General features: G+C 51.8%; 1 protein-coding gene across 6 annotated transcripts in view; it reads left to right on the top strand.

Annotated features, from left to right (window-relative positions):
• The first annotated feature begins 1,461 nt into the window (after positions 1 to 1,461).
• The window catches only part of PKP4 (plakophilin 4), a 65,214-nt gene continuing 55,850 nt past the window's right edge, over positions 1,462 to 10,825 (top strand). For all 6 annotated transcript variants that reach the window (XM_084209001.1, XM_084209000.1, XM_084209002.1 and 3 more), the window contains exon 1: positions 1,462 to 1,540. The gene's annotated coding sequence lies outside the window, so the exon portion shown is untranslated. The remainder of the gene's footprint in view (positions 1,541 to 10,825) is intronic.

The following is a 10,825-nucleotide window of genomic DNA, read 5'->3' as shown; positions in this document are numbered from 1 at the left end:
TTCAGAGAAGGGACTATAAGAGTTTACAGGTCACTCTCCATATCCACCTGCCTCCTCCTTGTTACCTGCAGCTCCCTCCTAGCAGAGGCTAACGAAGGACATAATTCTACCTGCAGCATCAGCACCAATTAAAACACATCACGAGTTCATGTGTCCTTATGCCTAACATAAAACTACCGTTCACCCCATCAGACACTAAACCAAAAAACTGAGCTGGATGGAAAACAGACACAAATTACAATGCGGATACTTTTTTCATGTTCTTTTACAGTAGGCTTTCTACACCATCCGCATCTATCCAACAGGGGAAGAGGGTGAGTAAAACAACCTCTTGAGACAGCAAGAGCTGCTGATTCAATCGCCATTTGGTTTTGGCTCCCCCGACCCATTTACAGTGTCATTCAATGAAGTGGACAGTGTCGATCGCTATCGTACCTGCCGGGCGGGAGAAGAGAATTAGTACATGGAAAACCAGTCACACCTGGGCTGCACCGGGACAGGCTGTTCGGGAAGGAGAGGAATGGCCCCAGTCAGATTCCCGAGACACACCGAGATGGTGAATCCAGGACAGGCATGGGATGCAAAAAGTTGATCAAGCATTTAACACGGCCAAAACCTGTTATTGAAATGTTTTGCGGCGATTTTAGGACACTGGCTTTTCTTTTCTGCATCCATGATTCCTCACGCGCCATCAAGAGAGTTCGGCTGCTACTGGAAGCTTAAAATGGTAGGATGTTAAAACACTCTGGAAAGCGTTTTTCCATCTTTCCCAAACACCCGGACCTAGCCCGTCGGGTCTGAGCAGCGCCGCGGGCTGTGCGTTCCGCCGGTACCGGGACGCCGCAGGTCACAGGCGCGACAGGTCGGGCGGGACCACGGGCGGCCAGCCGCTCCAAGCTCCCGGCTGAAGCAGAGCCGTCCCGGAGCCCGTGGCACACGGCGACGGGCAGACGGGCCCGGCTCGGGGGCTCGGCGAAGCCCCCGGGGCTCCGGGCTGCTCCGCTCCCCGGGGCTCCTTCGGCGGGGCAGGAGGCGGCCAGCACCGCGGGCACCCCGCACCGGCCATTTTACAGCCGGTTGCTCCATCCATCCACTCACACACCGCTCGCCCCCGCCGCGCTCGGACACTCACCGCCACGGGTCCGGTGGGTGGCGCCGGAGCAGCCTCCTGTCCCCACAGGCCGTCCCGGCGGAGCCGCCCCAGGCACGGGTCGGGTCAGGCTGGGGTGGGGTGGGGTGGGGTGGGGTGGGGTCCGGTCCGGTCCGGTCCGTCCCGGCCCGTCCCGTCCCCGCCGTCTCCCCCGCACGGCATCGGTAACCACGGTAACCTCAAGTTGCGCCGCCATTGGCGGGTTTAACGCGGAGCAGTAGCCAATGGGGCGCCGCCCCAGGCCGCTCCTGGCCAATGGGGGCGGGCGCCGGGCCGGGCGGCGCGTGACGCGAGGCGCGGGCGGGGCGGGGCCGGCGGAGCGGGCGGCGGGGCCGCCACCATGGAGACCCCGGGGTAGGGCGGGCGCGCCCGGCGGGGCCGCTCCGCGCGGTGAGTGCGGGGCACGGGGGAGCCGCGGGCTGGGGCCGCCGCGCGGGGGAGGCGAGGGGGCGGCGGGGTGCGGCGAGGCGGGCGGCACGGGAGGCGAGGCGGCGGACCCCGCCGGGGCATCGGGGCCGAAGAGCCGTCGTCTCGGGCGGACCCGCGGGCGGAGCACCGCGCACTCTCCGCGCCCGCGGGGCCGTCCGGAGCCCGGTGGAGCCGCCCGGAGGGGCCCTACGGGTGGAGGTGCCGCCGCCCGGCCCCTGCCCCGGGCGCTGCGCGGCACCGGGCGGGAGTGCGGAGCCCGGGCCCGCCGGTGTCCGCGGCCGCGCCGTGTGCGTGGGGTGTGCGCGGCGCCGCGCCGGGAGCTGCGAGCCCGGCGGGGCCGCAGCGGGCAGGGCCACCGGGCCTCGCCGTGCCCGCAGCGGCGCGCGGCCCCGGGCGCGGGGCCGGGCGGGCACACGGCGGGTGCTGCGGGGGATGGCGGGGTCGGCGGAGCGGGCGGGGGCAGCCGGCAGCGCCGGGCCCTGCGCGCCCGGTGTGTCCGCACGGGGCGGCCGCGGGGCCCAGTGTCCGCCCCGGTGTTCCCCGCAGCGCCAGGCTTCGGCTGCCGCCCCGGTGTTCCCGGGGGTGCCTGGCCCCGCTGCCGTCGCGGTGCTTCCTGCGCGGGATTTAAATATGGATTTTTCACCCTTCGTGTGACCGCGGAATGAGCCGCGCTCCCGCCGCCGAGTACCGGGAGCCGCGGAGCATCCTCGGCCCGTGCAGCGCGAGCACGGCTCTCGGGGCTGTAGTAACTTGTGGCGGTGTTTTCTCCCCCGTCTCCGATCGCATTGGCGGGGCTGGCAGCGGAGCAGCACGTGCGGGGCGTGGGCGCGGCGGGGACAGCGGTGGCCCGCGGGGACAGGTGGCCGTGCCGCCGGCTGGCCGTGCCTCGGGCACGCTGCAGTGTGTGCGAGAACAGAAAGTGCTCTGCAGGTGCGGGTTACCGAGTGCGACTGCCGTGCCTTGGGCTGGGAGAGCTGGGAAATGAAGTCTCGCCGCAATAAAATAAATGCTGATGCTGAACCCAGGCTGTTTAAGCACGGAAAAACCAGAGCTGATGACTCAAGCCCCCTCTGGTCCATTTCTCCTCTCGGCTGACGCTTAGGAGACATCACCAGTTCACGGGCAGAGAACTGAGTGTTTCTGAAGTGCCTCTGTTTGCCCCATAGACCTTTGTACTTTTTTTTTTTTTTTCTAAATAGCCTCCTGCTCCCTGTTAATTTTACATTAGTCATTGCTTCCAGATTCGACTGTTTGAAGGAAAAGGTGTGGTTGGACTGAGAGCACTAGTGTTGCATGAGCTGGCTTTTCAGTTTTTTCAGCATTGTCAGTTTTTGATAAATTGGAGTTTAGAGATTAGGAGATTGCAAGGATGATAATGTTTCCCCCTTAACTAATAACTGTATTTTTGAGGTCACCATCAAATAATTTGTTCGTTGCGATAAAGATATGGGAACTTACTAAATGTGCTTGATTAGTTTGTGAGGAGACAGTAATTCAGTCATGTTCATCAGATTTAAAGTGGGGGGAGTGTGTGTTGGGGGCAAAAGCTTTTTCTTGGCAGTTATATCCTGTAATGTTTCGGTTAAACATTACAATGTTATATGCAAGTAAATGTAACCTGGCCGTGGAAAGGTAGGTTGCAGTAACTTTCTCCTTCTGTTGAAATTGCTTGTGAAGTGCTCTGCTGCTGCTGAAATAAGATGATATTAATATTTTTAATTAAGGTAGAAAAGCTGATAGGCCTTTTCCAGTAAAAACTGTGTCTTTTTCCCTTTCATCTTGTTAGATGTTCAGCACAAATAGCAGTACTGATACCAGAAGTTCTGCTTTGAAACACAGTTGGAGAAAGTTTTGTGAGAGTCATCTTCTATGAGAGGGGAGAATTTGTTCTAATTTTTCTTAGAATGTCAACAAGATAATACCTTTTGGAGGTTGCATTTTTCAATAGTAATGCAGATCCTTTTATAATGAACAGTTGAATTCAGTCACACAATGTAAACAAGGAAAGTTATAGGATGCACTACCTTTTTATAGAAGCTTCTTGCAACAGCAAAACAGTGTCTGTAGTGCATTTTGAGGTATTTTTCAAATTCAGTGATAGCATATGCTATGTACAAATGATAGTACTCTTAATTAGTAATGTGTGTTTGCTGTTTAGTGTAGAAATCTGCATGCACTGAGAGAAGACTCTCTGGAGAAAAGCTGCATTTTAAATGAACAGAAAACATAAATAAGATCTTCATGTACTTCTGCTTCACTTTATGTAGATTACTTCAATACATTTAGTACAGATGAAGAGCTAAAGCAGTTCTGAACTATGGGACTGTGTGAGTAATGTCTCCATTTTTTTACGGGGATTTTTTTTTTCTTAATTTTGATGCTGAAAATAATCAAGTCCTGTTACATTTGGTTATTTGTTTGGTGCATAAAAGCAATGGCTAGTTCAGGGAGTTCAGTGAACTTAACAGTGGATTAGTTTGCTTTAGTACCAGGTTTAGTGCTTAGTGTAATGTGGTACCGAAAAGTCCCCTAAAAAAGCAAGCAGAACTTGTGATACTTGTCTGGAAAAGCATAGTTTGAGCCTGTTGTTGGCCATAGTGTGTGTGGCTCTCAGTTCCTTTTCTGTCACGTTCAGTCAGTCGGTGAGTGTGGGTGGGCTCCGTGGCGGTGCCCGGTGAGCGGAGCCGTGCCCGGGGGCAGAGCACGGTCCTGACAGGCTGCCCTGGGCTGGGACCCCGCTCCAGGAGTTCCCAGCGTGTTCTGCTGCCTGGCACAACAAGCATGTGGACATATCCCTGGGAGCATGTGTTGGTGCGGGTCAGAATTCTGGAATCTTCAGCATTTTTGGTTAGGTTTGGTGGGGTTTTTTTCTCAAGCAAAAATAAGACGTTAAATCGTTATGAAAATGGCATGTACTGCCAGTCCAAAGTTAAACTGGTTTGAGCTTTAGTAATGAGGTGGGAAAGGAGAAAGGCCTGGCATAGCTTGGTGTGCGAGTGACCAGGAACCAGATGTGAAACTGGGCTGTTGGGCATGGCCAGTAGCTATCACTTGCTACGTGCCTCCGCCTCGATTGCAGTATTGCTGACAAGAAGGCAGTTCAAATGCTAGCGAAGATGGGGAGTGAACGCACAACCATGGGCCAGCCCAGAGCCAGGGCCTGTGGAAATGGCCCTTCCCAAGGAGCAGGCTGTGCTGGCCCTGGCAGCAGAACCTGGGAATGGAGCTGGCGGGGATGATGGCACTGAGGGGTCTCTGGGCGTGCTTGGGAGCTTTGCTGATTCTCAGCTGCTTTTCCTGAGGCCTGCGAGATGTCCTAGCTCATTGGATAACTTCTCATGCTTTTTTATCCAAACAGAATACTCATTTATTCTGCTCGGGGGAGGTTTGTGGAGGGAGGGGAGGAGGTGGATAAAGACAGCCAAAAACTGCCTCTGGTGACCTTCCCAAAGATTTTGCTTGCATGAAAGAAAATCCCAGTGTCTCGTCAGTGAAATCTCTGCAGCTGGCAGCAGCATTCAGACCTTTGCTCCTCTCACCCCCCGCTGCCCTTAGTACCTCTCTCCTTTATTTTGAGGCAGATGAGAGAGGCCTGGATTTCAGGAGGAAGGAAGGAGTCCATCACTTTCACAGAAGATTAATTATTTTCTTTTTTGATAGTGAAATATCCAACTCTGTCATTGAAGGGGAAGGCTGAAGGAGAAGGGTCTGGGAGTGGTGTGTCACGGCAGCTGAGCTGGGCCATGGGAGGCTGGAGGCTGTGGTGCTCGGCCATGGGGCAGCCGTGTGTCCAGGGGCAGGGAGGGCATGGAATGGCCGTGTGTCCAGGGAGCTGTGCAATGGCCGTGTGTCCAGGGAGCTGTGGGATGGCCGTGTGTCCAGGCCAGGGAGGCCATGGAATGGCCGTGTGTCCAGGGAGCCGTGGAATGGCCGTGTGTCCAGGGGCAGGGAGCTGTGGAATGGCCGTGTGTCCTGGCCAGGGAGCTGTGGAATGGCCGTGTGTCCTGGCCAGGGAGGCCGTGGGATGGCCGTGTGTCCAGGGGCAGGGAGGGCATGGAATGGCCGTGTGTCCAGGGAGGCTGTGGAATGGCCGTGTGTCCAGGGAGCCGTGGAATGGCCGTGTGTCCAGGGAGCCGTGGAATGGCCGTGTGTCCAGGGAGCCGTGGAATGGCCGTGTGTCCAGGGGCAGGGAGGCCGTGGGATGGCCGTGTGTCCAGGCCAAGGAGCTGTGGGATGGCCGTGTGTCCAGGGACAGGGAGGCCGTGGAATGGCCGTGTGTCCGGGGCAGGGAGCTGTGCAATGGCCGTGTGTCCAGGGGGCTGTGCAATGGCCATGTGTCCAGGGAGGCCGTGCAATGTCCGTGTGTCCAGGGAGGCCGTGCAATGGCCGTGTGTCCAGGGAGGCCGTGGGATGGCCGTGTGTCCAGGGAGCTGTGCAATGGCCGTGTGTCCAGGGAGCTGTGCAATGGCCGTGTGTCCTGGGCCAGGGAGGGCATGGAATGGCCGTGTGTCCAGGGCAGGGAGGCCGTGGGATGGCTGTGTGTCCAGGGCAGGGAGCTGTGGAATGGCTGTGTGTCCAGGGACAGAGAGGGCATGGAATGGCCGTGTGTCCAGGGAGGCCGTGCAATGTCCGTGTGTCCAGGGAGGCCGTGGAATATCCGTGTGTCCAGGGAGCTGTGGGATGGCCGTGTGTCCAGGGCAGGGAGGCCGTGGAATGGCCGTGTGTCCTGGCCAGGGAGGCCGTGGGATGGCCGTGTGTCCTGGCCAGGGAGGCTGTGGAATGGCCGTGTGTCCAGGGAGGCCGTGCAATGGCCGTGTGTCCAGGGAGGCCGTGGAATATCCGTGTGTCCAGGGAGCTGTGGGATGGCCGTGTGTCCAGAGCAGGGAGCTGTGGAATGGCCGTGTGTCCGGGGAGCTGTGGGATGGCCGTGTGTCCTGAGGCAGGGAGCTGTGGAATGGCCGTGTGTCCAGGGAGGCCGTGCAATGGCCGTGTGTCCGGGGGCAGGGAGGCCGTGGGATGTCCGTGTGTCCAGGGAGCTGTGCAATGGCCGTGTGTCCAGGGAGCCCGTGGAATGTCCGTGTGTCCAGGGAGCTGTGGAATGTCCGTGTGTCCAGGGGGCTGTGCAATGTCCGTGTGTCCAGGGGGCTGTGCAATGTCCGTGTGTCCAGGGAGCTGTGCAATGGCCGTGTGTCCAGGGAGCTGTGCAATGGCCGTGTGTCCAGGGGGCTGTGCAATGTCCGTGTGTCCAGGGAGCCCGTGCAATGGCCGTGTGTCCAGGGAGCCCGTGCAATGTCCGTGTGTCCGGGCAGGGAGTGACTCCAGCACAGGCTTGCCTCCTGCAGGATGGGCTGTGTGAGTCAGCCCTCCTTCCTGCAGAGCCGGTGGTGTCTGCTGGAACCGGCCCGGCCAGTTCCCTGCTGCCTCTCCTGCCTCTCCTCCCTGCCTGTGGCTGCCGGGTTCATGCAGAACGTCTGGGGGTCTCTGCAACTTTCTGCTCCTCTTCATTGCATCCCACTCTTACGGGAAAAAAAGATTACTTTGGAAAACTGGGAAAAATCCCTTCTTTGAGTATGGTGTCTTTAAACAAGGCGCCATTTTAACAGAGTTTTTGGCATGCTTTTGTTATACGTGTGTTTTCCTACTTTAATTTTAAGCAATTTTACTATATTAAGAAAAAGAAATAGCTATTTCTCCAAAATATCTCCATCCATCTCTTACAGATCTTCCCCTTTTTTTTAACTTTGCACAGCATTTTAGAGATTTTACCTAGCTAGGTAAGAAATTTCCTTACTAGGAATTGAAGACCAGTCAGCTTCCTGTTTAATTGATTTTAAAAATAATTTAAAATATGTCTTTATTTTAGTAGAGGAAATGAAACCAGGAGTTGTTACTTAATTTGAGAGTCATTAAACCACTATTCAAGCAATAGGTAAAATTAACCCCCCCATGTAGTGTTCTAACTGAAATGTAGTGTGTTTTTGTAAGCCTTCAATTAACATTATAGTTGATCTAATGTTTTGACTGATGTTGCGATGAATTCATTATTGAAGAGCAGAAGGGAATCTGTTGTAAACTCTTTGAAGGTGCACAAGTTGAAACTTGCATTCTGCATCACAGCTCAGTGGGGGGATTTTTAATGTATTTACTGTTTGTGGATGGGTTGGTGGTTGTGGGCAGTGCACGAAATCCCCCTGTGGCTATGGGATCTATGGGATGTGTGGGGCAGGTGGTTCACAGCCCCTGTGCAGGCTGTGGGATGAGCTGGCCTTCAGGGTTGGCAGAGTTTGTGCAGAGGAGTTTAGGGCACCAGGTCAGAGGAGTTTAGGGCACCAGGTCTCCACTCCCTGATAAGGGAGGTGCATCTTGGAGCATGGCATTGCATGGGGGAGCCCTGATGGGATTTGCTTGTCTTGGGGCACCTGGCTGGCAGTAGGGGTAGCTGTGCATCAGGTTGGTCCAAGAAATGCCCTTAGACTGACTGGGGCCACCTCCAGAGGCAGCAGGAGCGAGAGGGAGAATGTCCTGGGAGGAGGTGGAGGGGCTGAAGGTAGGGGCAGTTTTCCTAGTGCAGGTAGGGCAAGGAGTAGCACAGTTCTGGGAGCAAGTGAGGAAAAGAAGGAGCTGTGGTGTGATGCCAAATATCACCTTTTGTCCTATGAGGTCCAGCTGTAAGGCACAAGGAAGAAGCATTAAAAAATTTCTGGATTTCTGTTTGTTTCTGTGGGTGCCAAAAACTTTTCCTGTCCTTATCTTCTTATCAAAAGCTCATTTTCTGTCTGTGGTGTGGCAAGCCAAAGACTATCATCTGGGCTATGCTTTTAACAGGTTTTTATAAATGCACTCAAAAGCATTTGTATTACACGTGTCCAAACAGAAAGCACCTAATCTATCCCTTAGTTTGCTCTATATGATGTAACTTAATGCCATCTGTGCTAGAAATCTGATGTGAATGGGAGATTTCCATTTTCTGGTGGATTTCTATCCTCTTCCCCAGGAAGGCAGCAGCAGGCAATGCATCCTAGGTGCTCTGAAAGGAAACCTCTTCGGTTCCAAACCCATGTTCTTCACTGTCTTGCCTTGGCAGAATTTCTTGTTGTGTAGCCTGGGAATTAAGTGTTGGCACACTTGTTATCATACAGGTAAATCTGATTGGTGAAAACTAAAACCACAGAAACTCACCTCTCTCTGAAATGATTTCAGACAAATGATAATTCTTTAACTTCCATGTCAATGTGGCAGGCTTAAAGCTGAAGCATTTCATATCTTTCACAAAATGAACCCAAGGTAGTATATGTAATGTAACTGATTTCAGTGGCTTCTGGAAAGTGGAGCACTGAACTGTTAATTGGAGGCATTCTGTGTACAGGCATGTTTATTTAATGGTGTTCAACAATTGTCTTCTGCTAATTCATGCTCAAGTCTTGTGTTGTATCTAAAGGTACAAAGGGAAACAGATCTCAGAAAGACTTAGTATTTTCATAATGTTTTTATTAAAAAAAAATTACCTATATTCTTATTGAGAAATACAGAGCAGTATTGAAATTTTAGCCTATTGTGAAAGGAGATTTAATTTGTATCATACTGGTGCCTAAACTCCAAATTGACGGGGCCCTCTGTGAAGTAGAGGGAAGGAAGTCTGTGCTCCACAGAGCTTACAGGGAGAAAAGCAAAACTTATGAAACAACTGGAGAAGATACCAAGACCATGCCTTTCTGTAACACACGCCTTATCCAGGGTGCTTGTGGGCCAGTACTCAGCCTGGGCTGTGTAATTTGGTTCAGCCTTAATCAGATATAATGACAGAACTTGCCACCTGTTGCTGCTCCATAGCCTTCATATCCGGCTCTGTCCTTGTAACTAATGTAATGAAAATACCCAGTCCCATATTGCAGCTGAAATTTAAAATACTGGCAGTGAGATGACTGATACAACGCATCACTTGTTCCTGGGAGCATGTTTATATTTTGGATGGGAGATGAAAAAACATTGACCCCAGAAATCTCAGACTAGCTTGTAGACTTGTGAGATGTGCCCATTTGCCCTGTGTTATTTGGAGTTTTCTTAGTTTTGGTATTGTTCCTTAGCATAAATCATAGCAACAGCATACACTGAGATTTGGGAAATTGCACTGTCATTAAATACATTCTTTTCCAGAAGATACTTTTTTAAAAAATCCTAGTTTAGTTTTTTCCACAGAATAGCCAGACTGGCAGAAAAACTTCCTGTGGTTCAAGAACTTGACACTTCTTAAGGAAGTTCTGAAGTTCTGGTAGAGAGCATTGCCTGTTGTGGGATGCTTTTTGTTCAGGCTGACGTAGTCAGTCTTTCAACACTCAGAGTTTTTTAATTTAGTTGTGGAACCCAGGTTATTTTTAAGCAGCAAAAAAATTCACCAGGTCATGTTCTGACACTGAGACAAAATCAAAAACTGCAACAACAAAAGACCCAAATCCTAAAAGAAAAAAAAAAAATCCTGAAGATATGTGGTTAAAAAGTGTTGAATCCAGGAACTGGATTTGTCTGATGAGCTACTGAGTTTTATTTTGGCTAACTTGAGTGCTCTGAAAGGAACCACCCACTATCCATTGGGAGCTGCTACTGCATTGATCCAGTCTGGAAATGTAGTCACACAGTGGAGGAGGATAACATTTTGTATTAAACTTAATGCATTTATTGCTGTTCATAATGGGTAGATTTTAAATATCTCATTTACTGTTGTAAATATAGATACAAAAGAAGATATCCTGAATCACAACTTCCTGCTTTTAGGAGGTGTGAAGTGCATTACATTTAGGAAGTCTTGCCTTGTTAGAATACAGCAAATGCTATTTTAGTGATACAGTTCATTATTAGTTAATATGGTAATATTGAATTGTTTTGTATTGATAGTATATTGATTTAACCTGTAATAGAAATATTAACATATTTCAGACAGAAATTTGAAATGCTAAAGGAAGTTACTTTTTTTTAGATTGCAAACATAATTCAAGTTATTGCAATTTTTCCAGAATTTTCCTTTGTTTTCTCAATGCCTTACAGAGTCATCTTGCAATAGAACAAAAATGTTTTACTATGGCAATATTCCAGGGTTTTTTTGTTTTGTTTTTTTTAGAAAGTTGAAGAATATGCTTTATGTGCAGCAGGACGTACCACCCCACAGTGTGCACACCTGGTCAGGTGTTCCCAGTTCAGTAGTGTCCATGTGGTGAAGGCTGTGTTGGTCAGGCCTGTGTGCACCTCTCAGGT

This window comes from Fringilla coelebs, assembly GCF_963513975.1.
Source record: "Fringilla coelebs genome assembly, chromosome: 7".
In the NCBI taxonomy this organism is placed as follows: domain Eukaryota; kingdom Metazoa; phylum Chordata; class Aves; order Passeriformes; family Fringillidae; genus Fringilla; species Fringilla coelebs.
The sequence above is the reverse complement of the archived record's forward strand: the minus strand, read 5'-3'. Positions and strand labels throughout refer to the sequence as shown.